The sequence below is a fragment of the Musca autumnalis genome, unplaced genomic scaffold (assembly GCF_047663935.1).
Source record: "Musca autumnalis isolate F117 unplaced genomic scaffold, ASM4766393v1 scaffold_3, whole genome shotgun sequence".
Taxonomy (NCBI): Eukaryota; Metazoa; Arthropoda; class Insecta; order Diptera; family Muscidae; genus Musca; species Musca autumnalis.
Window position 1 is genome coordinate 54998788 of NW_027411866.1, and position 25141 is coordinate 55023928.

The 25141-nt window shown below is 34.1% G+C and overlaps 1 long non-coding RNA gene across 1 annotated transcript in view; it reads right to left on the bottom strand.

The window, feature by feature from the left end:
* Window positions 1–291: 291 nt before the first annotated feature.
* Window positions 292–25141, bottom strand: part of LOC141399373 (uncharacterized) — a 95709-nt gene continuing 70859 nt past the window's right edge. The window contains exons 2-3 of the long non-coding RNA XR_012411831.1: window positions 406–452; window positions 292–340 (exon numbers count right to left, since the gene is read on the bottom strand). This is a non-coding gene — a long non-coding RNA (uncharacterized lncRNA). The remainder of the gene's footprint in view (window positions 341–405; window positions 453–25141) is intronic.

Below are 25141 nucleotides of genomic sequence, written 5' to 3' on the forward strand. Positions count from 1 at the left end.
TCTTTTTGTTATTTTGTATATGTAGACACGAACGATTGGTATTTCCTTCGGCAAGTAATCGGAAAGATGGAACAAATATGGCTATTTCCTCAGATTCCGACTCTGAATAAGTTCAGTTTATTCCCCAATTATGATCAGAATCGATAATGCCTAGATTGAGGAATAGCGGGTGACCTAAGAACAGAGTAGCATCAAATTTACATACCAATTGATTTTCTTTCAGTATGTCACTTCTTACCAATGGGCTTGCCAAATTTTGTTCTTTCCAACTACACTAAGCTGGAGTAAATTTTTGCTGAAGCTCTCGTACCAGAATTAACGTCAACGATTTCACTTGTTACTATCATTAATTAGGAAACTTGTTAAATATAGCGATTACCGACAAGTATTTTTTTAGAAAATCACCTTACTAATTTATCATGTAGTTAATGAAATGATCCATTTACTGGTAACTATCGCACAAAAATTATGATTGTTCGGATTTTTCCGGATTCAATTTTGGTAAAAATGGAGAAAAAAAAAGAACACAATGGTTGCAGCAATTTACTAATGGAATTCTGGTTGAAGTGTCACTTCTTCACTACGTCTGCAAACCGAAAGAATTATGAGAATTTGCGACAGTATTTTTGGAGTAAACATCACTCCATTTAAATATTTTCACCACTTATAAACTGAGTACTTGAGTAACCCACGAAATATTCTCAGACTAGAGTGGAACATAAAAAAACGAAATTCTCACTAATACACGGAAAAACTTGGTCTCCAAAAATAACGGTGATGCTTTTCAAAAAAAACTAATTTGGAAAAATAAAAAAAAAACATTGCTCCGGCTGGGGTTCGAACCGGCGTTCCTCAGAGCGCTAAGCGGCGTCACTTCCTCTAAGTTATTGAAAGGGGTGTGGGTGGTTTGACTACTTGTCCTCTTCCGCCTTTATACCTGGTTCCGTTGATATCGGAAATGCTGGAACTTGGTAGATAAAAATAAATCAAAATAGTGATTGGCAACACCTTCAGCAATCATCCCAGTAAACATTTTTAGGTATGTAACAAAATACAAATATGCTTATGAGTGGCACCATAATTTCTCACAAAAGCTGTTTTATAATAAAGAGTTGTGTGTATGGTATAATAGAAGACGTAGAAGCGAAGAAGGGGGCTTTGGTGGCATGTATGCGTCAAACTCGTGTGTTTCTTGTTTTTTTGTTGTTAAACAACTTAGCAGACGAAGAAGAAAAGAAGAAATGATATGAATTATATTTTTTTCTTTCTTCAGTGTTTTAGTTGCCTTTGTAGAGTCAAGACGGTAAAGTGAGTGAATAAATCAGTGTTTTGTGTTTTCTTAAAGAAATTGTGCTTTTTAGTAAGTTAAGTGCCCAATACATTTTATAATTGAATCGGAAAGTTGAATGGAATTATTTTATTGGACAAGGAAGAAATCGCATTTAATATTGGTAATTACATACATACTTATGTATATTTGAAATATGGCATATCCATATTTATTTATTACATTACATAATCATTTGATTCTAGATGCCGATTCGCCGCTGATGATTACAACTATGAGGACAATTTGTTTCATTTCACAACTAAGGAGAAGCGTTCAACTACGTTTCTATATATTTTTCCTTTTTGAAAGTGTGACTATTTACAAATTATTTCAATCAGTTTTTCTTTTATTAAAGTGTGTTATGTATTTCTTTGGAATTTTGTATGTACCTATGTGTTTGTTGTTATTTTGCCTTTCAATAAAAAACCACAACATTTGTGTGTATACTATAGAGATAGCCAGTGAGTTCTTACTGAGAGCAAGTGAGCACACATTTTAAAGTGTTTTACATTGAATTTTACTCTCCCTTGCTCTCAGAAAGCGCCCACTGGTGCATGTGTTTGTTTTTTTGTGCCTTTTGGGTTTGTATTTTTTTGCACCCAAACATATAAAATGTTTGCACCCAAACATAAAATTGTTTCCACCCAAACATATCTTTGTGTGCACCCAAACATATCTTTGTTTTCACCCAAACATGTATATCTTTGCACCCAAACATATATTTGTTTCCACCCAAACATATATTTGTTTGCAGACCAGAGTACGGATTGAGATGATTCGTCTTTTTTATGTATTCATTCTTTCGTTGCTATTGACATGCATTCATTTACAAATATCAACTGATGTTGTTGCTTAACATGCATTCATTATTTTTGATGATTGCCTTCTTCAAACACTGTTTTTCTAGTGCCGTTACATGTCAAGCAACAAAATGACAATAAAAATAACAAAGCATTCACTGCCTTCGCTGTGCTTTCGTTGCCTTTTTAGTGCAGTGCGAACAATGGAGATCGAAATAGTGCAAAAAATAAAAGCCGGTGTTTACCGTACCATAAAGAAAAATAAGAAAGGCAAAATATGGGATATTTTTTCCTTAATACAAAAAGAAAATAACAAAATCTTAAACGGACTTGTATACTGTCATAAGTGCAGTAATTTGTACAAATATAACACTGTGCAACACTGGAAATGCAAACAACTTCTTATTGGCATTTTCTGAAAGTACATATTTAGGCTACAAAAACCTTAATTGGGTTTTGTGTTCCTAGATCGGGTTTATATTTTTTGGCCTCATCCAAACCGGCCTAAAATGAGCCTTTTTTCCAGTGAGCGGAACTTTATCTCCGAAACTAATAAGAATTCTGCCCTGCAGTCTTCGACAATATTGTAGCCATAAAGTAGTAGAACGTATGTGTCAAACAGATGAACTAGGAAAATCTGCATCTAGCGCATCAAATTCGTTAGAATATAGAAAAGTTTACATAATTTCTGAAATTCCGGTCAGTAGCAAATAACCTGTTGGGAGTTGAACTAAGTAATCGCTCTAAAAATATTCCAAATAATGTGACCATCAATTCTTCAGAACATTCTGAAACTCTAAAATGATTATTTCACGTTGTTTAAGGGGTATTTTATAACATACCTTTTTCAAAACTTATTTCAAACAATGCTCACATAGACTGTTTATTCTCATGTTGGGGATTTCAATGACTTATTGAAATATTTACCAAATTGTTGTTGAAAAATTTGCTATAAACAAGGCGATAAAGGCATTTTACAACTATGCAATGTTCTGAAGAGTTGTGCTACGCTGAGAAATATACACAAATTATAGAATTTTTAGATATATTATAAAATTTGAGACAATAAGTGCAGTTTTTCGAGTTCACTAGTCCTCCAAATATTTTCTTCTTGCTCTTATGTGCAAGTTTGCTGCAGATGTCAAAACAAGATTCGTACTGGTTTCAGAGATGCAGCCCCGATTTGTTTAAAAAAATCGAAATTTTACCATGTTTAGATGAGGCCATAAAAACAGAACCCGATCAAAGAAAACAAAACCCAAATATGTTTTTTGCCTATTGGTCCTCTACTTTCATAAAATTCTGGACAGAAGGTGTTTGCACGCGATTGGCTCAAAAATGTTCCATTATAATGGAAAACAAACATCTAATTTGGTGCGACACAAGTGTTACCTTATGGGCAAATCTAATATGGAACTGAAAAAAATCAGTAGTTCTCATAAAGACGACTTTATAAACGTATGTTCCCAATTAATTGTAGAGGACTGTCGTCCATTTTCTGTCGTAAATGGTAGCGGTTTTAAAAAACTTGCTGAAGCTTTAATAAATATCGGAGCAAAATATGGAAGCAATACCGATATATCGGATCTTATACCTGATGTAACAAAAATATCAAAGAGAATACATCTTAAAGCGTAGGAGAAACGAAATGAAGTGAAGAGCGAAGTTAAGGAAGCTGTGAATAATAAAGTGGCGTCAATAACAACTGACTTGTGGACGGACGACTTTATAAAAAGACAGTTTTTGTGCGTTACATTTCATTTTATGAAGGAGTCACAGTTGAAAAATATAGTATTAGGGGTAAAGTCAATGGATTTTGAAAAAGCTTCCGGAGAAAATATATTGATCAAGTTAAAAGATATTTTAAATGACTTTGAAGTTTACAACTTAGATAACATTAAATTCGTTACGGACAGAGGATCAAATATTTTAAAAGCTTTAAAAAATTATACACACTTAAATTGCTCAAATCATCCATTTAATAATGTGTTGCAAGCTGCTTTTAGTAATACAGAAGAATTGCAGCCTACCCTTGAATCATGTAAGAAATAAGTCAAATACTTTAAAAAAAGCATTTTACAGCATGTTTTGACTACCTCCTTGAAAAACTACTGTGTAACTCGCTGGTACACACATTATAATCTATTTAAATCTATTTTGAACAATTGGGTTTCAATTCAGGAAATACTTACTAGTAAAATGGAAATAAGCAATAAATTGCAGGGCTCTAATTATATCACCAGTAACTATATTTGTTTATCAATTAAAACACTAACAAATATATGTGAGGTTAAACCAAGTGATTCTACTGTTATAGAGAACGTAAAAACAAACGTTGTAAGAGAAATAGATACAAAATGGATTCCTAATATAAGCATTTACCAATACTCTGCTTGTTTTTTGTATCCTCCAACGAACTGCTTTTTGGAAGAACGTATTTTGACAGAAGTGAAAAATTTTTGCGTTTCACAAATTTTAAATGATCAGGAATGTATTGCATCGACTTTGAGTAGAGCACTGTCTCTAGGTCCAGATGATACTTCAGATACTAGTTACTTTGCATTGTTCTTTTCTGAATTCATCATTAGCCCAACTCTGACATTAGAAGAAGGTATCAATGACGAAGTAAATCGGTATGCTTGTTGCCGTGTTAACGCTGACATGAACTTTAACGCTTTGGAATGGTGGGACCATCACGTTACGGAATATCCAAGGCTGTCGAAATTTGCGAAGAGAATTTTAGTCATTCCTGCAAGTAGTGCAGCTTCGGAGAGAGTTTTTTCTGCAGCTGGAAATTTAATAAGCGAAAAAAGAAATCGATTGTCGCCAAAAGTCGTAAATAATATTTTATTTTTGAATTCGGTATATAAATATGAACAGACTATGTCTTAAGATTTAACATTAACAAAGTTTATAATTAATACAATATCTTATTATTAATAGTATTTCTTTGTTTCCCAGAATAGTGAATTCCTCTATAAGTAAGTGTGCATAAATAATAAATAAGCAGTGTTTATTTGTGTTTCTAACTCTGATTGGCGAGTTATTTTTAAATCTTCCCAAGTTTTTGTCTAACAGCTTTGGGTTTTGAAATATTGCTTAGGACCATATTTTATATATCGTCTACGATTTACTGAAATCGTACAATATTGTCCTATGCTATATCTCAGGAACAAAAATAATTCACCAATATGAGTTGTAAAAACAAAAATATCAAAAAAAGCAAACTTTTTTCATTTTCTTACATTTTTTAATCGATAGCTTTTCATGTATTTTAATATCTTAAATGAATATTTTCTATCTTAGAAATTACTGTTTTAATTTTGAATTACATTTATTACCACGTTCGTGGACGTGAATGCAATAGCATTCATTTTCATGGTTACGTAGGATGACGTGAATGCTATAGCATTCACATGTAAAGTCAATCTTTAGTCATTTACTTGTATACAATCGCATGTTTTTGTAATTTATGTACATAATACTACTCATTTCATATATATCCATTATATCTATATATATAAAAAAGGATGATGTTAGTTACTACGCTTATAACTCAAGAACGGCTGAACAGATTTTGACAATTCGCACCAATTCGGAATGGTCTCACGGCAGAAAAGGATAAAACTTAAAAAAATCGCGAAAATTTGCCAAAAATTTGAAAAATATTTTTTCAATAAAGTCCATTTTTCTACAAATTCCTATCGAGCTTCGCGTTTGGAGTAAATCTTGGCACTTATTTGGACAGTTTTTGTATTTGCACCTACTGTGAGGGTCCACTGTACGCCTCTGTTTTGTCAATTTTTGAAAGTTGTATAGAATTTTTTATTCACAATCAAATCGATTTTCATTTATTTTAAAGTGTCTTTTTAGGAAATTAACAGCGAAAAATGGTTAAAGGTAGTTTAGAGTTTGTAAAGATTAGTGGTGGTTTCGGTCAGATACCGATTGAAAAGACTAAAATGATAATGCCAAAAGTGGTTTCCACGGTTTTGAGGAAAAAGGTACAAATCCACAAAATTTGTGGGTTAATTGAAACATCAAGAGCTCCGAGGTAATTTCATTGGAAGTGAAGTTGTGGCATATATGTATGCTTTTAAACCGTAGGTAAAAACATCTTCGGAAGATAAATTTCCGATGTATGCGGTATAATATTTAAGCTGTACCAGATAAATTTTGATACAGTTTAGATTCTGTCATGATACAAAAAACATGATGCCCCCACTGTAGAAGGAGTATGAATTCAATCAATTTAGTTCCCGCAGAGCTGGAAGGCAATTACAAACGGCCAAATACATACATACAAACATACATATGTACATTGGTACTGTTGGTACAATGTATGTATGTCATTCGAAAAAGGATGGTATTCAAAATTGCAAAAAACAAGAAATCGGAGGTACTGGAGATTTTTTTGGTCGAATTATCTGACAAATATTCTTTATCGGCGACATAAGTAGGTAAATACTTATTAATCGTTAATTAGTTTGTGACATTAATTTGACTATGTTATTTACGTCGAAATTAAATATAGGGTGACCAAGTAATCGACAACAGTCACGTGTTAGTGTAACAAGACTTCAAGTTTCCGAAACACACAAAGAACGGCAACTAATAGAATAACTCTGTCCATGTTACCAGAGCCATTGCATCTAATACCCAATTTGCAGTGCAAGTAGAATTCGGGAGATCACATTAAATAGAGAAGTCAAAAAAATAAGTAAAAAAGCGTTAAGTTCGGCCGGGCCGAACTTTTTATACCCTGCACCATAAAACATTCTGAACTAAAACGGAATAATTATATCCTTTCCTGTCCACAATTTTAGACGAAGATATTTGGGGTTATCATGAATGAAATTTCCCCGTGAGTTTCCTATTTCCGCCGTTGCAACTTAAGGGAGAAAGTGAAAAAATTCACGGAGAATTGCCGTTCATGATACCTAAATAAGGTAAAAAACATAAAAAATGTATTCAATCGGTAAGGAACCTTATATGGGGCTATATCAAAGTGAAAATCGGGAGGTACAGTTATATAGGGGGCTATACCTTAACATGGACCTTGACTGTTTTTAGTGGATATACTTTGGGAACCACTGGGAACCCCAAACCTGAAATTACAGATAGTTCGGTCAAGAAATGTAATTAAAATCCACAAAATACAGAAAATCGGGAGGTACCGTTATATAGGGGCTCTACCAAAACATGGACCCATGTTGACAGTTTTTGGTGGAGATGTTTTGTGATTACTAGGAACCACAAACGTGAAATTACAGGTAGTTCGGTCAAAAAATGTAGTTCAAATCCCCAAAATACCGAAAATCGGGAGGTAGCGTTATATGGGGGGTATACCAAAAAGTGTTCCGATATAACCCATCTTCGAACTTGACCTGCCTATGGAAAAAAGACGCTCGGGATTACAACAGACGGGCAGACAGAGAGACGGTCATGGCTAGATCGTCTTAGAATTTTATCCTGATCAAGAATATATGTTCAAATGATTAAATATACCCTCCATACTATGGGTATAAAAACAAATGAAGGTGGTTACCTGATAACGATCGGATAAAAATGGGTAAATAGGTTAAAATGGGTTAATTGATTAAAACGCAAATTTAAATAAGCACTATATTCAGCATTAAATTCAAATTCAATTGCTTGAGTGAAATATCGTGTTCAGTGGTGGAAACAAGAATACCAACGATTATGAAACGAGTAGGGCGTTATGATATTATTTTGCTTCAACTGCGCTATCAAATATTTTTATTTACATCGCAAAACGTGTTATTTGCTTAAAAAATATATCTTAGTCCCGATTTAGAGTTACCTCAATTTTTTCGCGGCTATTTTCAGTTTATAGAAGAGAGAGTCGAGGAAAATAGAAACACTTTGCCTTCTCTCTTCGTCAAACTGACAATTGTCGAAAGTACAATTGTCTAATGTGCATCTGCTTCAAAGATCGTCGTAAACAGTTCAAAACAAAGAAATATTTGCCATTGAACAAGGTGATAGCAATAATAGTATTATAGGTTTGAACCAAAGCCATAAAGTTCTGTACCTAACAAACTGCGAGACGAAGTTCGCCGGGTGCCCTAGTCTATATATATAAAAAAGAATGATGTTAGTTACTACGCTTATAACTCAAGAACGGCTGAACAGATTTTGACAATTCGCACCAATTCGGAATGGTCTCATGGCAGAAAAGGATAAAACCCAAAAAAATCGCGAAAATTTGCGAAAATTTTGCAAAAATATTTTTTAATTTTTTCCACAAATTTCTATCGAGCTTCGCGTTTGGAGTAAATCTTGGCACTTATTTTGACAGTTTTTGGCAAAAATTGTATTTGCACCTACTGTGAGGGTCCATTGTACGCCTCTGTTTTGTCAATTTTTAAAAGTTGTATAGAATTTTTTATTCAAAATCAAATCGATTTTCATTTATTTTCAAGCGTCTTTTTAGAAAATTAACAGCGAAAATGGTTAAAAGGGCTTAGTTTAGAGTTTGTAAAGATTAGTGGTGGTTTCGGTCAGATTCCGATTGAAAAGACTAAGATGATAATGCCAAAAGTGGTTTCCACAGTTTTGAGGAAAAAGGTACAAATCCACAAATTTGGTGGGTTAATTGAAACATCAAGAGCTCCGAGGTAATTTCATTGGAAGTGAAGTTGTGGCATATATGTATACTTTTAAACCGTAGGTAAAAACATCTTCGAAAGATAAGCTTCCGATGTGTGCTCATTCGAAAAAAGAATGATATTCAAAATTGGAAAAAACAAGAAATCGGAGGTACTGGAGATTTTTTGGTCGAATTATCTGACAAATATTCTTTATCGGCGACATAAGTAGGTAAATACTTATTAATCGTTAATTAGTTTGTGACATTAATTTTACTATGTTATTTACGTCGAAATTAAATATAGGGTGACCAAGTAATCGACAACAGTCACGTGTTAGTGTGACAAGACTTCAAGTATCCGAAACACACAAAGAACGGCAACTAATAGAATACCTCTGTCCATGTTACCAGAGCCATTGCATCTAATACCGATTTTACAGTGCAGGTAGAATTCGGGAGATCACATTAAATAGAGAAGTAAGAAAAAATAAGTAAAAAAGCGTTAAGGTCGGCCGGGACGAACTTTTTGTACCCTTCACCATAAAATATTCTTAACTAAAACGCAATAATTATATTCTTTCCTGTCCACAATTTTAGACGAAGATATTTTGTGACCTCTGATACCTAAATAAGGTAAAAAACATAAAAAAATGTATTCAATCGGTAAGGAACCTTATATGGGGCTATATCAAAGTGAAAATCGGGAGGTACAGTTATATAGGGGGCTATACCTAAACATGGACCTATGTTGACAGTTTTTGGTGGAGATGTTTTGTGATTACTAGAAACCTCAACGGTCAAATTACAGGTAGTTCGATCAAAAATGTTAGCTAAAATACTTAAAATACCAAAAATCGGGAGGTACCGCTATATGGGGGCTATACCGAAACATGGACCTTGACTGTTTTTAGTGGATATAATTTGGGAACCACTCGGAACCCCAAACCTGAAATTACAGATAGTTCGGTCAAGAAATGTAATTAAAATATACAAAATACAGAAAATCGGGAGGTACCTTTATATAGGGGCTCTACCAAACTATGGACCTATGTTGGCAGTTTTTGGTGGAGATGTTTTGTGATTACCAGGAACCTCAACTGTCAAATTACAGGTAGCTCGGTTAAAAATTTTATCTAATATCCTCAAAATACCTATAATGGGGAGGTACCATGGACCTATGTTGACGGTTTTTGGTGGAGATGTTTCGTGACCACTGGGAACCCCAAACGTGAAATTACAGGTAGTTCGGTCAAAAAATGTAGTTAAAATCCCCAAAATACCTAAAATCGGGAGGTAGGGTTATATGGGGGCTATACCAAAAAGTGTTCCGATATAACCCATCTTCGAACTTGACCTGCCTATGGAAAACAGACACTTGGGTGCAAAAATTTAGCGCTCTAGCTCAATTATTGCGAAAGCTAGAGTGATTACAACAGACGGACAGACGGTCGTGGCTAGATCGTCTTAGAATTTTATCCTGATCAAGAATATATGTGCAAATGATTAGTTCAGTGTGTTACAAACAGAAAAACAAACTAAATATACCCTCCATACTATGGTGGAGGGTATATAAACAGACGAAGGTGGTTACCTGATAACGATCGGATTAAAATGGGTAAATAGGTTAAAATGGGTTAATTCATTAAAACGCAAATTCAAATAAGCACTATATTCAGCATTCAACTCAAATTTATATTCAATTGCTTGAGTGAAATATCGTGTTCAGTGGTGGAAACAAGAATTGCAGAAAACCATCGATTATGAAACGAGTAGGGCGTTGTGATATTATTTTGCTTCAACTGCGCTACCAAATATTCTTATTTACGTCGCAAAACGTGTTATTTGCTTAAAAAATATATCTTAGTCCCGATTTAGAGTTACCTAATTTTTTCGCGGCTATTGTCAGTTTATAGAAGAGAGAGTCGATGAAAATAGAAACACTTTGCCTCTCAGTACCTTCTCTCTTCCTCAAACTGACAATTGTCGAAAGTACAATTGTCTTATGCGCATCTGCTTCAAAGATCGTCCTAAACAGTTCAAAACAAAGAAATATTTGCCATTGAACAAGGTGATAGCAATAATAGTATTATAGGTTTGAACCAAAGCCATAACGTCCGGTACCTAACAAACTGCGAGACGAAGTTCGCCGGGTCCCCTAGTAATAAATAAAAAATTAAATTAATATTAATAACACTGGTCAACACGACATTTGTTTCAACCGAGGTTGTTGTTGTTTCTAAATGAAATCGGCGAGTTATTTTCAAATCCGGTCCCGGGTTTTCTCCATCAGCTCTTGTTCATGAGATATAGCTCAAAATCGGTTTTTACGAGTTTTACCCAGAATTTCGTTATTTCCGGATACAAACAAATATTTTTTGTGGGGTTTTCGGCACTAATATATTAGGGAGATGTTGTATGTTCGATATAAATAGTTTTTGAAACAATTATTGTGAATATATATCAAGAAAATATAGAAAACATATGATAGACCTTGTAAAAATTGCATATTTTGAGTACTTTACGCTGTGATTACGTCATCGGAAATATAGAAAAAATACAAAAAAAAAAAAACAAACTTTTTATAAAAAAAATAAATATATAAACAGAGTTTTGAATATAAGTTACTTTTTCTTGCTTTAAAGAAGATGTATTTTGTAATGAATGAATTGGTTCATATTTTGCAAAATAGAATAGACATATATCCCATGTTTATGTTTCATTCAAAAAAGAAACCAGTATTTATTGCTTTATTAATTAGTTCCATACAGTGTAAAAATCTGAACATTGGAAACAATTTTTGAACACTATTCATAAATTAAATGATTTTTTTCTGTGTGGCTGTCCACTAGGGTTATGACTTTTTTACAACTTCATAACCCTGTATCATAGCGTGATGAGTTTTGCCATAAGATTACATAAAATATTAATTAAAAAGTGATTCGGTGAAAAAACCTCACGCACAAAATGATTTTAAAATTTGAATTTATCAAAATTATGGAACATTTTTTGAAGTCACTGAAAACAGATATATAATTGAAAATAAATTTTAGAGCCACATGAGATAATTAAAATTACATAAAATGTATTTCTCACTATTTTTCTTCAATTCTGAGAATCGTAAAAATGTCGTAAATGCTTTTATTCAAAAATATAATTTTTTAACAAAAAATTTAAAATTGTCAAAGTGACTTTTTTCGCGACTTTTTTAATATTTGAATGAAATAAACGTTATTATAGTTATTAGTAGGCTTATATTTATTCATTCGTGCAACAAAAAATAATTAAAAAAAAAAAAATTCATTTCATATATTTTTTCAAAAAATTATTTTTTTTAAAATCGATTTGTGCGTGAACTTTTTTTATATTTCAATGGAATAAACGATAGCATAGTGATTAATAGGCAAAAGTTCATTCATCCCTGCTACAGGAAATCATTTTTGAGGAAAAATGTCAAAAAGTCATAACCCTACTGTCCACTATATCACAACTGCGTATGTTAGAATAGATCTAATTACGCCTTTGTATAAACAGTGCATCATCCTAGAATTAAAACCCCATTTTGCACCTGTAGCCCTTCTATAGGTTGACCACTATCTGTGGGCTTTGATAATCGCTTTTTATTGATAATTTTCAGCTTGGATGTTTTCTACAGATTGAGATCCCAAAATTCCAAATTACATCCATTGCAGAAGGAATATGTAGCAAAACCCTTTTAGAAGAGCTCACATTGGGCGTCATCGTTGTTCTTTAAAAAATATTGACCAATCTTTAAAATTTTCGAATTAAGCTTTTGTATGCTCTGACAACAGACAATATTAAATTATGACAACCTCGTCTTGACCAAAACCAGGAGTTAGACTAACACCATGATGTATACGGATAGTTTTTTTGCGAGTAAGTTTTCTATCTTCTGGGAACACAAAATTCCAATTAACAACCAATACTGTAGAAAAATGTAACTAAAATATTCAAAAAATCTTAAGAGGGTGCTACGCATACTTGGGGGCTATACCAAAACGTTGTTGGGTTGTTTTGTACATGTTATAATATTTTGTACCCGTTCTATGGGGCCTATATGAAGGCTTGGAGATATACCGACAAATTTCTGGTGCAGAGTTTTATACCCCAACGAAGACTAATTGTCAACTTTTATCCATTTCGGCTACAACCTTCAAAATACCGAAAATCGGGTGGTACCGTACCGAAAACTTTTTGGTGGAATGTTTTATATAAATATTATAAATACCACATTTCAGCCTTTCGGTGGTATGTTGAGGCCACAACCTTCCAAATATCGAAAATTGGGTTGTACCCTCCTATGGAGGATATATGAAAATGTGAACCTAGACTGATAATTATTTTCTGGAATTGATGACTAAATACCAAATTTCATCGTTTTCGGTTTGAAATGACGCTGAAACCTTCAAAATGCCGAAAATCGGGAGAGACCGTTCTATGGGAGCTAGAGTTGGGTAATCTAGTTCCTAGTTCCTTGTACTAGTTACAAAACGTATGAGTAACATCATGAAATGTAATGTGTGATATTAAGTCTGTTCAAAGAAGCAGTCTGTTCAAAGAAAAAAATGTGGGCCATTGAAACTGCGGAGTGAACTAGATGGTTCCATATAGTTCCTTTGGCACAACTCTAATGGGAGCTATATGAAGACATGGAGATATTCTAAAAAAATTGTGGCGCAAAGACCAAATTTCAACATACCGAAGATCGGGAGATACCGCTAGTAAGATATTGTAAGTACTTTAAGCGGGTAGAATGTTTAATGCTTACAACTACAACTATTTACAACATAAGCCGGCGGGGCTGCTTGGCTGCTTCATTTTTGACATTATAAAAATAGAAGAGTAAAGAAGAAAAGGGCCACATAGTTCGAAATTGGCTCGATCTTCTTTATTATTTCATTTTTATTGTTGGCGTTTTTTATTGTTGGACTGCAGAATTTTCATTTTTATAATGACAGAAATTAAGCAGGCGAAGCTGCTTGTGTACCCAGGCCCTTCACGTTTGAAGCTGGTCGCATATAACGGCACCTTTATTTCAAGAATTACTTTTTAAGCGAATCAGTTGTAATTTGGAATTCTGGATTTCCAGTGTCAAGAAAACTTCTTTAGGCGTAAGTGTTTGATACTTTTTGCTAACCAATTAAAGGTAATATTAGAGATACAATGGTCAAAAACCTTCATTAGCTATTTGTATAGAGATAGGTCCATGTTTTGTTATAATCCTTTTTGACTGTGCATTTTCAATTAAGTTATTAACGGCTCTTAATAATTCTATGCGAACAAATCAGTTCGAGTTACTACCAAATATATATTTTTTGGGAAAATATATTATTCATTTATTTATTTTGAAATGGCCCCCCACATAGAATGTTACGGAAACAGTTATTAAGTCAACTTTAATGTATTGTGGCAGGTATAATAAACTTACCCACATTTGTTGTTAGCCGAAAAACTGTCACTCTGTGTTTTCAATGGGTTTAGAGTTTTCACATAAGAACATATCAAGCAAGACCACGATTTGTTGTACCCCAAAACTTCCCTTTAATATTCACATTTTCCAAGATTTCAGTTTTCCCCTATTCTATAAAAATTTGATTCTTTACACTTGGCACGATTCTGTTTAGAGTTCCTACTCACTCCTAATATACCGGAAACCCTTTTTAAAGTGTGCAATGTGCATTTATTTATTTTTTAATTCATTCAAATGAATTGCATATACATACATACGTACATAATACGCATACAATAATGTAATTTACTTTTATATGTTCATTTCAACTTCTGTTCAACAAACAAAGAGGTGTCGACCGAAAAATTCAAAAGCGAGTAACTGCTGTCTGCTTGCAAAAAGTAAGCGGAAAAAATAAAACTTAATTTGATTAATTCGCAATTGCGTCCAACCTTAATGATGGGAAAAAGTCGTTTCTGTCGCTTATCGCATAATTAGCATGTCGACGTAGTTGATTTTTGATTTTTTCATTAAATTTAAAAATATTTATTGTGAAAAATATATAGGTACTAAAAACCCGGCGAATTTCGTCTCGCAGTCTGTTGTACATTGAAAATATAGAATTTAATTCAAATATTCTTTAAAAAGACTTTTCCCTAATTAGCAGTGTATGATACACGTATTATTAATCCTGCTGACAGTTTTACTATTCTTTCCGTTGGAGCTCACCATTTGCTTATCCTTTAAGAACTGTATACAAAATTATCATATACATACAGTTACGGACAAAAAAATAGGGTCACCTCCCTCTATTTCAAACAAAATACAACAAAAATTGTTTTTATTGTTTAATACTGGGTAGTACTTTTTTTTAGTTGGAATCATATTTATTCTTCTTACTTAAAGAAAAAAATGATCATTATTTGCTTATCATAACACAAAAAGCGCAATATATGTGAAGTCCTTTAAATTCGAGCGGACAAAAAAATAGGGTCATATTAAAAAAAAGTAATTAATACTGAAAATACTTAAATTATTTTGATAATTTACATTATATTACGTTAGTATTTTGTTGTAAAGCCCTTATTTTTCAAAACTGCGTTGCATCTCCTTGGCATGGACTCCACCAATGCCCTGCAGGTTTCTTTTGATATAGAGTACCAAGCATCTTGAACTTTTTCCCACAATTCATTTTTATTTCGTGGTTTTTGAGGTCCAATTTTCTCTTTTACTATTTTCCACAAGTTTTCGATCGGATTTAAATCCGGCGATTGTGCTGGCCATGTCATTATATCAACGCCGTTGTCTTTAAACCATTTTTTCACAATGCCCGAAGTATGTTTCGGGTCATTGTCTTGCTGAAAAACCCATTTCAGTGGCATTTCCCATTCGGCGTAAGGCAGCATTACATTATTAAGGATATGGCAGTACACATTTTTGTCCATATTTTCATTTATCCAATATATTGGTCCAACACCATACCATGAAAAACATGCCCATACCATTATATTTCCTCCACCATGCTTCACAGTTTTTGTGGTGTAGCGGGAACATAATTCTTTGTTTTTTGGACGTATAACCCATTGTTTACCGTCACTACCAATCAAATTAATTTTGGATTCACCTGACCATAAGATATTTCGCCATTTTTTTTTCCAGATATTGGTCCTTGCCAACTTATGTGAGATTTGGCGAATTCAATACGATTTTTCCGATGTCTCGTGGTTAATAATGGGACTTTCCTGGACGATCTTCCCAACAAATGTTTTTCCACCAGCCGTCGTCTAACCGTCCTCTCTGAAATTTCAAGCCCTAGCTCACTCCTAATTTTTGCGGCAGATTGAAATGGGTCCCGAGTTGACAATAACTTTATGTGGTTATCATCTATAGCTGAAGTTTTTCGGGGTCTTCCTCGGGATAAATTATTACTTTTTTCTTTTAATGCCTTGAAAACAAAATTTTGCGATCTGCCAATGGTTTTTGCAATTTCCCGTTGACTTTTGCCTTTATTCTTTAAATTTTTAATTATGGAACGCTCAGCGTCTGTGCAATGTTTCGCGCGACCCATCTTTGCGGTATACAATCTTTGCGACAGGAGAAATTTAATAAAATTAACACAGAATTGCTTTGCTTATTTTATCTGATCGAGATCTACGTTTATTATTTGTTTATTTTGCTAATTATAGTACTTATTGTTGTAATTTACCGTTGACCCTATTTTTTTGTCCATCGTTACTTGTGACGTTTATCATTAAGTACCAAATCTCTCATTCTTATTGTAAACAAACGTTGCCAGATTTCTTGTATTTTTAAATACTCACCATGATCAATAATTACAACAACAAAAAACTTTGAGTAACGTCATAAAATTCGTTCAAATAAATAAACAGTTTTTTCCTTAGTAGTGTATTATCAGCGTCGCCAACCAATGAAAGAAAACTCTCCTCAATTTTTTCATCAATTACCTTAATCAGCATATCATATATGGGAAATATTGTCAATTCTATCATATTCTATTTCCAAAAAATTCAGGTGTTTCTTCTAAGAAACAATTCCCCAGTACAAATCCGCTAGCGTGCAAATTTTTGGTTGTTGCAGACAAAAGTTATAGCGGTTTTCCTTCTGCTTCTAAGAAAAAAATATAATAAAAACGTTAATAATTTTAATGAGCACAATTGTCACTAAAAAGTTATCACGAAAGGACGTCATTGGGTAGATTGCATAATATTTGTTAAATGTTACCGTTTCCGTTTTAATTTATATGAATTTTTAAAATATGTGTAAATCGCGTAATTAACAAAATCACTTTGTATATATTTCTCAAAATTTAATTTGGAGCCTAAGATGCAGCATCGACTACATCTTATATGAAAATCAATAAAAACTTCAAAATTAATGAAATTAAAAAAACTCTATTAACCGTGTTTTTCGATTATCCGTGCTCACCTCGGTCCCGAGCGAGCCGGATAAAACAGGTTCAACTGTATATGAGACTGAGGTGAGCACGGATAATCGAAAAACACGGTTAATAGAGTGTTTTTTAATATCATTAGTTTTGATGTTTTTATTGGTTTTTATAAATATTTTACAGGGTTTTTAAGATTCCATATAGATTAACATAAAAATACATTTTAATACTCTACACCACTATGTGGGGAGGGTATTATAAGTGGGTTTTGACCAAAAAGTTTGTAACGCATCGAAATAGTGGTCGTAGACCCATACTTATATATTGACGAGGGTCCCGGAGGGGAAGAAGCCTATTGATTTTGGTGATGGTCGGATAGTATTCAGGGGTCGGAATGGGCAAAAACTTTTTCGGAGAGAATGGCAACGTTTTATTTCAAAGCCAATATCTCTGTTTCTTTAAGAGGTATATCAGGAAAAATGTCTAAAATTGTCTTTTTCATTTCAAAAAAATCAAAAAAAAAAAAAAAAAAAAAAAATTTTGATACTACATCAATGATTTTTGATACATGGATTAAGAAAAAAATCAGCATTCCAAATCTGTTTTCGTTACTAACTTTGATCGTTGCGCGCAAAAGATATGACCGTTTTAATTATGATAATTAGAAAAAATTCTAAAAAAATCGCGGCTTAATATAGTTAGCTGTTATATCCTATTATCGTTAACTGAACTCGTACCCTTTGCGACGATGCAAAAAATAATCGCAAAGTCGCAATGGATTCGCGAAAAATCAAATTTGTTAAATAATTTCACGTATTTATAAACATATTTTTGAAACAATAGCGCTCATACTTACGAAAAATTTATAAAAAAAATTATAACAGCATCCAGACATTTTGAGGAATAAAATGAAACCTAAGTTGTGAAGGTTGGAGCTATAGTATTCATGTTATTTGCAAAAATACGGAGAAAATATTACGAAAAAATTAAAATCATACTATTTTAATTTTATTTTTTATTGTTTTATAGGAAAAGTTGGAGAAAAAATGTTTGAGTTCTTCGGCATTTTCGTCAAAATTTCACGCAATAATGATGATATTCCGTTGTAACAAATTTTTCGCTTATAGTTTTCCTATTGGATAATATTATTAGAACTTTATATTAAATCACAAGGAATTCCAATTGTGTCATTACGTTAAAATAATGTTATATTGATTTCCGATTTTCCAACACAGCGAATCAATCCCTTTTATTTAATGTAAGTTTGTCAAATTCTATTTGGCGGCCACGATGTAGCATCAGCTGCATATTAAGGTGCAAAATACAGTAAAATGGTCATAATTTCCGCGAAGTTCATTTACATTTTATGAGCATAAGATTTCAATGATCACAATTAAAAAATACATCATTCTATGCCGTTTCAATGCGATCCATCAAGAACCGTGGATGTAGCATCGCACTCAATTTATAGAAAAAATCTATTATATCCCTGGATTTACGAGAGTTTTTATATATCTGTTTTCGCGCAGTTTAAACACGCGTATCGATCTGTTTATTTAAGTAGAACTGACACATCCAAAACCCGTTTTAATTTGCGATATTTTCAAAATAATATTTTGCAAATTTTCGAAATTTGAGAGGTATCATATCCGCCGATCTAGTGGGTGGATTTTTACGCGCCGTGGCTTGTTAGATTCAGACCGTAAAAAGCTAAATTTACGCGGGTTTCCACGGGAATCGAACGACGTTTGTAAATTTTAAACCAAAAATAGGTTTTTGCGAAAAATTTACGCACAAAAATTTCGTGTTTGGGCGCAGATTACTGTGATCCTGTGAGGGCTACACCCTCATGTTATACTTTAAAAAATGGGAATCGCGAGGACTACAATCAAATAATAAGCTTTTAGGAAAATCCAGCTGCGCGTCCCGATTAGTGCAAAAATTCAAAAAACCCCATTCTTCAGTCTTCAAAATGTCAGCATCCGTTTGAGGTAGATACAGTGGATATATTAAAAAAACATACATTAGAAAATTCAACTCGGAAGTGTACTCTTTAACTTCTCCTTTGAGCATTAAGCTCTACATTGTGTTGTAAAACCACTAATTAGAAAAATGACATAATGAATCTCGTTTCCTTCAACGATTTTTTTTTTTCGATTTTTTTACATTAGTACGACCACAGCTTCTGCTCAAATTATTATTTCAAGAAACCCCTCGGTGAATCGGGCTGAAACTGTTTATTTTACCGAAATCCGGTCAAAAGTTAAGTTATAGTAAAACTGATACCTCAGTTTCAACATAAGTTAATTTTCTACAAAAAGCTTGATATCAAAAGCATAACCTGGCAAGGAAAGTAGAAAATATCACCTTTACAACGATGTAAAGTAGGTTGTCGTAGGTGGTTAAACAACAGAGATATCGCAATAGTCGGTAATGCATCCCATTTTCCTACAGGTCGCAGTTTTGATCGGATCGTCACGCATTTTTTGGGAGTTGATGCGGATCCCGCAGAGGAAGAAGCCTATTAAGTTTGGTGATATTCGGATAATATTCAGGAGTCGGAAGAAGCAAAAAGCTTATGTGGAGAAAAGTCAACCCTTTTTTCTTATGAGAATATCTCCGCTTCTGGTAGGAGTATTCCAAGAGGAAGCCCGTCAGTGGAAGAAGAAAAATCTCCTTTATATTGATGTAAATGGGCAAACAACCGAGATATCGCAAAAGTCAGTAGTACACATATCCAATTTTTCCACTTTTTGATTTCACGCTACGGGTTGGAATTTTGATCGGATAGTCACGAAATTTTGGGTGTATATGGGGGTCGCACAGAGGAAGAAGCCTATTGGTGATATACGGATAATATTTAGAGGTCAGAATGGGGAAAAACTCATGTGGAGACAAATTCAAATTCACGCTACAGGTTTGAATTGTGATCGGATAGTTACGAAATTTTGGGGGTAGATGGGGGCCCCACAGAGAAAGAAGCCTATTGGTGATAGTCGGATAATATTTAGGGGTCGGAATGGGGAAAAACTCATGTGGAGACAAATTCAAAGTTTTATTCTTTGTGAATATATCGGCTCCTACCGGCTTCCAACGGCAAAGCCTTTCAATGGAAGAAGAAAATATTATCTTTATATTGGTGTAAAGTAGGTTGGCGAAGGTGGTCAAACAAGGGAGATACCACAATAGTCGGTAATGCATCCAATTCTTCCATTGTTTGCAATCACGCTACAGGTCGTAATTTTTATCGGATAGTCACGAAATTTTGGTTGCTTATGGGGGTCCCACAGAGAAAAGGCATATTATTTTTGGTGGTAGTCGGAATATATTCCCTAAAAGAAACGTTTACCAGTGAAAAGCTAATGCACAGGGGTTGTGGTGTAGGGTATCACATAGTCGGCCCCGTCCCGACTATAGCCTTTGTTCACTTGTTAAAATATGTCTTAAGTCTTAAAGTAATTATGTAATGTTGTTTGTCTTTGTGCGTGTATTCTTTTTTTGAGTTGATTAGTGTGTATTCGATGGACCTGCATTACGAACATTGCACCCTTCTATTGCTTGAGCTTATGAGGGCGTTTCTGGTTCTATTGGACTGTCTTCGTCTTCGTCTAGCGAAGTCTGTGGCAAACACTTCCAAAATAGGCTTGTTTCGTCGGCGTTATTAATTTGTTCCGCTGACAGATTTTCAGTCTCAATATATTCGCGTAAGTCTTTTACAAACAGAGTGGCTGATTCATAATCAGCACATTTTTTCGCCTATTGCTCTCAGCCTGCGAGTTCCATGTCGTTTTTTGAAATTTTCTAGACAACCACTTGTGTACTTGCATTCCGAATTTATGTTTAGTTTTTCATGAAAATATTTTGCCAACTTTTGGATTTTCAGATTTTCTTATCGTGTGTCATTTTTTCAAGCCATCCACAGATGCACTTCTAAAGGCAAATGATAAAATTGTTTCCTTCTTTCTGATAGCACGCCAGTCGAAATGTTTTTACTGTGGTCTTTAATCAGTTCTAATTTTTCCTGAATTGAAAGAACTTTGCGTGCTCTTTTCGTATTTTTTGTTGACCGAGCCATTTAGGAACAAACACCTTTACGCATCAGCTTTCAATCACAGACTGATATTCAAAAGAAAAAGCGGAATCCCAGCATTTCACATCAAACAAACACGTTTGTTAAAATTGGTACTCACCCCTTTTCTCTCTCAATGAGCGTAAGTACCTTAAAATGTATTCTCACTGAGATCAAAAAGTGAACTTTGCATAGCGCTAACTTAAACTCAAAATAAAAAGGGGATTCCCAGAATTATATAAACTCATTTTATGCACGGATTATAGAGGTAGCATTATTGAGGCACGGATAATAGAGGTAAACACGGTTATTAGAGGTTCAAAATCAACAACACAGCATGCCGGTTAACCGATGTAACCAGATAATAGAGGCCCGGATAAAAGAGGTTCAACTGTATATATATTTCAAGGTGGTCAATGAAGAACAGTGGATGTAGCATCAAACACTATATTTGGGATAAAATATGTGTAAATCGGTGAAAAATACTCGCGAGTGGGAGTACTCGGGGAGTGCGAGCGATTTTACTCGCGCGTGTGAAAGGCACTTGCTAGTGGGAGTACTCGAAGACTACGAATTTTATTTGGGAGCGTTCGCATTTACTCCTGGTTTAAAAATAATAATGCTCGAAATAATGTACGAGTTTACTCCAGAGGTGCACACGAAGAGTATGCTCCAAATCCAAAAAGGTATTTCAAATAAATATGTGTTAAAAATTGTATTTTTAATTAAAAACAACAATTTTAATAATATCAAAGCTAATAATGTGCACATCCGGGCGCGTGTTAATCCATTGCCTTCTCAACAACGAGTAAACGACTGTGAAAAATAATTAAATTTTTCCTTCTTTATCATACTCGATTTTACTCTTAGGGCCTGTTTCAATAAGACGATTCGAATTCAAATTATATCTCACCGAAATGGCTGAAATTTGTATTTGGTCTTTGTTGGGGGTATAAGTTTTCGGCGTCATTAAAAAATCGAATTGGATGAAATTGGGTATTAAGTCATCAATGGGATTATAAAATACTCGAGAAAAGAATTATCGGTAAAGGTCACGTCTTCATATAGCTCCATAGAATGGTACCTCACGATTTTAGGCACTTTGAAGGTTGTGGTCTCAAAATCGCACCGAAAGGGCTAAAATGTGTTTGTATGTGCTTGTTAATTGAAATTTTGTGTTCCCATACATATGCTCAGTTTTGTACGTACATATATGCAGGTTATAGTCTGGGTTTTTACCACGAACCGGTATTGTCAAATTTTGTGTGTTTCGAAGGTTTAATTTTCTCATATTGTCGAACCGAAATTTTTGTAATTTAATATTGTGTGTTGTCAGAGCAATCAAAAGGTCAATTCGGAAAATTGTTAATAAATGCAGGTTATAGTCTGGGTTTTTACCACGAACCCGTGTTGTCAAATTTTGTGTGCTTCGAAGGTTTAATTTTCTCAAATTTTCGAACCGAAATTTTTGTAATTTAATATTGTGTGTTGTCAGAGCAATCAAAGGGTCAATTCGGAAAATTGTTAATAACGGTCCATGTTGTGGAAAGAACAACGATGTGAGCTCTTTTAAATGGTTTTACTACATTTTCCTTTTGAAGTGGATGTAACTTGAAATTTTGGAATCTCAATTGATAGAATGGGAAGAAGTGCCATCAGTCAAGATATTCTGCTGCTCCAAGAAATAAGCCTACGTAGAGGAAGAGTTCAGTACTTTCATTTCAATTCAGCTCGTGGTGGAGGGTATAAACAGTTCTGTCCGCTCTTACTTCTTTTTTGTATGTGTGTCCTAAATACAAATGAGTCGTCTTTGGAAATAAAAAGCTTCAATTTGAACTTCACAAATGCCAAAGTGCAATCTTGGATGTATAAATAGGAGCTCCAAATGGCGAAAAATGTCTAGCAACAACAACAACAACATCTAATATGCCTGATGATGTTAGCCTAACCAGCTAACGAAACGATCGTCGCATAGTGGTTGATGTGTGTGTGTAGGACTTCGCTAGATATCAATTTTTCAATGTAATCTCCTTAGGTCATAAAAAGCTCGATTAATTAAATTAATTAAATCTTACAAATATGAGAATTGTATTATTTTTCTTCAATTAAAAAATTGCTAATCTAAAAAAATCTTATCTAATATGCCAAAAACCCCAGAGGAGAATTATATATATAATCAAAATTGACGATTTCAATTTCTCGGTACCACCATAAAACAATAAAATTCTCATGCTGCAGACAAAAAAAGTGATGCAGCGTTATAAAAACAGCATATGGTTCCACCACTCACTACCCAACTTGAAGTATGCAAAAATTTGAAAAAAGCTAATTTTACGCCTTTTTTCAAAACACTACACTACCAGACACAAGACACCCTTAAGACTACAAAGCAATTGAAATTGAGTTGCACGATCTGTGGAAACTATATGCTCGTTTTTTTACATAAATTTAACACACTAAAGGGATTTAAGGATTTCAAATTCCATGATACAATCCAGGCAATCTTTGTAACAAATCAAGACGCAGTGTCACAAGGAGGGGGAGAAACTGGTATTTTATGTAAGTGGGTTGGTAACAAGGTGGAACTTTCTTGAAAATCCGTTAAAATCCCACAAATGCCTGTGTGAAAACGCGGAGAGGCCATCTAAAGGCGTTGTGTTGTTTACCATGAATGAGAGAATATTACCGAGCAATTAATCAATCGAAACCGATTTGTCGGCTTAACATGTTTCCAATCGACTTCCAATTCCAACAACTAATAGGGGTTGTTGGATACATAAACTGAGAATGGCACGCTCCTTGTTGCGTGTGATGTTGGACAAGTTTAAATGTACAAAGTCACACGAACCAGAATGAATGACTCTTGATCCCTGCCTTAATGCCATAATAAATGTTTGGTAATACGGTAATACTCATGGAGGCTGTTTGTTTGTTTATGTTGGACGATGGTAGTTGTCTCAAATTGTCAAAGGTAGTCTGCACAGTGGGCGTATTGTAAAATAAAACAACTTTTTTTTGGAGTAATATGAAGAAAAAATTAAGAAATTCTTCAGAGTTTGTTTTTAAAACAGTTCGAATATGTTCGAAAGTTCAACCCCAAAGTTGAAAACATAAATGGGTAAATCTGGTAAGTAGGGTTCAGAGAATTTGACAATCATCGTTTCCGGGAGTTATACCTTGCTGGACTGCTGCAAATCATCGGTGCGAATTTCTGATTCTGCTTCCGATTGTGGATACGAAATAGAACCGAACTCTGAACAAATTATATAGAGATATTGTCCTGATTTCGTACAGAAGGCTTAAGGCAATTAGCACCGAAATCTAAAGCAAAGCTTTGAGAAATTCGACAGGGAAATAAAAAAATGCTCAGAAGAAAATTGGAATTTCCTTTTAATGAAAATAAATTGGAAGAAAATATTCTGATTGGAATACCTTTGAACGTAAGGGACTGTCGAAGGCTGATCTATAATCGACAAAAAATATGGTAAGTGTTGATCCGCATCTCTTGTGTCTTTTCCAGGATTTGCCACACTGTATATATTTGGTCAATAGTGGATTTGACAGGTATTAATCCGCATTGTCGGGCGGATTATTTATTATTTCGTTGGCATTAGGCCTTAGTCGATCGCACAATATCCCAGACATTACCTTATACTCGTATGCAAGAGGGAACTGACTTATGCCCCCATAGTTCCAGTACACAGTCTCCTTTCTTGTGGACGGGATGTTCATGCTCCAATCATAGGATACGCGTTATTCCTGTCAGATTGTGCTAACTATCTGACGCATAGAGAATACAGCGTGTCGTCCCCGGCTTCGTTCGACTGGTAAGCCATCGGCCACTGCTGATTTATTATTCTTCAGCCGATTTATTGCAATCTTTGCCTTATCTTGGCCGGACATTACACAATCAATGCCATCTTCATGGATTGGTTCTAGGTATTTTCGTCGTCT